Raw genomic sequence first — 2,631 nt, 5'->3', positions numbered from 1 at the left:
TGACTTGTAATGTCCATGCAGCTGGTCTGAGACATCCCCAGAGTCCTGGGATCCCTGAATAAACACAGAAATACAGTGGGAGGAATGATTATGGTATAAATCATTGGTAGGCCAAAGAGACTTTATAATTGGAGCATGAATCTTGACTTGAGCGGTCTCTTTTTCTGCTTTAGAATATTAGTTTTAGCCTCAGTTGGTATGGTCAAGGAAACAACTCCAATGTCCATTAAAAAATATACTCCTACATTTGTTCATAGCATTGAAATATAGTGGGAAAAGAGAACAAAAACACTGAAGAATTAAAAGTAAGCCTACATATAATTAAAAGCAAGAATTGCCCAATTAAACTTAAACTCACATAGAAGTGCATGTGAAATTTACCTTCATAAAGCCAGTTTCCTGTATCCTTTCCATGACTTTTACACAGAAAAATACTTGTTTTTATTTTCAGTTCCCTTTAGATTTGCACAAGGCTTTGAAATATGGACATTTACAACCACCCCCACACTCCCACCTAGATAATCAACTTTTATGTACACTTGATTAACTCAGTGATATCCAAGGGTGGGTGATTGCTTGTGATTTCACAGATAAACTGGGTTTCTTTGATGTTGAAGCTTGAATACCATTCCTGGAGTGAGGCCCATGGCAGAGGATGGGGAAAACACAGTGCCTACACTCTGGCAGCACCAAGTCACTTTCATACACTCTCTCTTCTCACTTGATTCTCCAGGCTTGGAAATTAACTGTGAAGTTTAAAAATTCAGAGAAAAACTATTTCAGAAAAATCATCAAATATATATATTTATATGTTCCATAGACTTAAATATGCCTATGCATCTTTTATTCACTCTATTTCAGAAACAAGAAGGGCTTTAAAAATATATTTAGTCTATTTTATAACCTATAAGCTTATTATTTTTATGGCTAGCAACTGCTTTCCCTAAATAGTCACAATTTTTATTACACATATTTCAAAATTGTAATTCTGGAAATACTCAGATAACAGTTTCTAAACATACTTTTTTGAAAAATGAAAAAAGCCTTCAAGGGAACACTTTAACACCTTTGAGAGACAAGTCTGCCTGGCTCATGACCTCCTGTAGGGGACTGGCAGCAGACTGTGTCGCGGTGAAAACAGATGCCTGCCCGTGGCGGAGTTCATGATCAATTACTGGGAGCAGTCAGTGGACCTAGTCTTAGAATCAGCCTATGAGAAATGTAAATGAAATTTAGGTATGATTTCAAGCCCTTTGCCACTATAAGCTTGAAGTATAGTGTATTTAGGCTTCCAACAAGTTTGTGACCTGGCAGCATCTGAACCGTGTCTCTAGATTTCATTGGCTTCCCAGTGACTTGTTTTCTCATGGCTTCTTCTGCCTCCAGGTCCTGGCACATCACGTTGATTCAGATGTCAAACAGACCACTGTACTCTGCATTAAAACTATTCCTATATTTAATACGGATAACCAACAAGAACATACCGTATAGCACAGGGAACTCAACTCAATGTTACGTGGCAGCCTGGATCGGAGAGGAGTTTGGGGGAGAATGGATACATGTATATGTATGACTGAGTCCTTTTGCTGTCCACCTGAATCTATCATAACATTGTCAATCAGTTATATTCCAATATAAAATTTAAAAGTTTAAAAGAAAAAAACCATTCCTAGCAAGCATTTTACAAATGCAAAATGGTCATGCACAGATCACAAGAAGACGACAAGTATGACCACATAGACGGACCACACAGACTTCAATCTTCTCTTTCCATCCTCCTCTCACTTCTCTTCCTTCTCTTTTCTTTCAGGAATAAAGTAGATCATTCTCGGCCTCAGAACCCATTTTTATTGCTGAGGAATGTCCTTGAGGCCCGACTCTCCATAGCAGTGACTTATTAAAGTATGTCTTCCATGCAAATAATCTTTCCAAAAAAAGAGCCCATGGAGGGTGAAATTTCCTACCTCATTACATAAATATTCTCTACACATCATCAAGTATTTACTAAGCCACTAGTATCTCCCAGAAATATCCTACTGTGTACCTTTGCCTGATCTCAGTACTGGAAGGTAGTAGAGAAGACAGGCAGATGCTGCCCTCTCAAAGCTTATATTCTATGAGGGGACAGGGTGAGGGACAGCCATCACATCCATGTACAAACACATGTACAAATACAGTGACTTTTATGTAGTGATCACTACTATGCGGACAACAATAGCGTGTAGTGGATAGGAGAGTACGTGTGCTGTCTGGGGCTACCATAGATTGTGGAGAATGCCGAAAGCATTTCAGAGAAGGTGAGATTTCCTTTGAGAGGTGAAGGTGGAGAAGACAGTCACACAGAGGTCTTGGAAGTGGACACTGCAACAAGAGAAGACATCTAGTGTAAAGGTGCTGTAAAAGGAGCAGATACGTCACAGTTTAGGGACGAAGAGAAGACCCTTCTCGCTGGAGAGTAATGAGCTGGGGCATGAAGGGTTAACAGATCAAGGGGAGAGAGGCAGGGCTAGAACATGAAGAGTCTTCTGAGCCATAGCAAGAAGCTTGAGTTAATGCTCAAACTATAATGAACAGCCACTGGAAGATATTGAGGACAGAAATGACATGATAGAATTATTTTTTAAAATCAAT

Source organism: Cervus elaphus, chromosome 3, assembly GCF_910594005.1.
Source record: "Cervus elaphus chromosome 3, mCerEla1.1, whole genome shotgun sequence".
NCBI lineage: Eukaryota > Metazoa > Chordata > Mammalia > Artiodactyla > Cervidae > Cervus > Cervus elaphus.
This window is presented reverse-complemented; position numbering follows the sequence as displayed.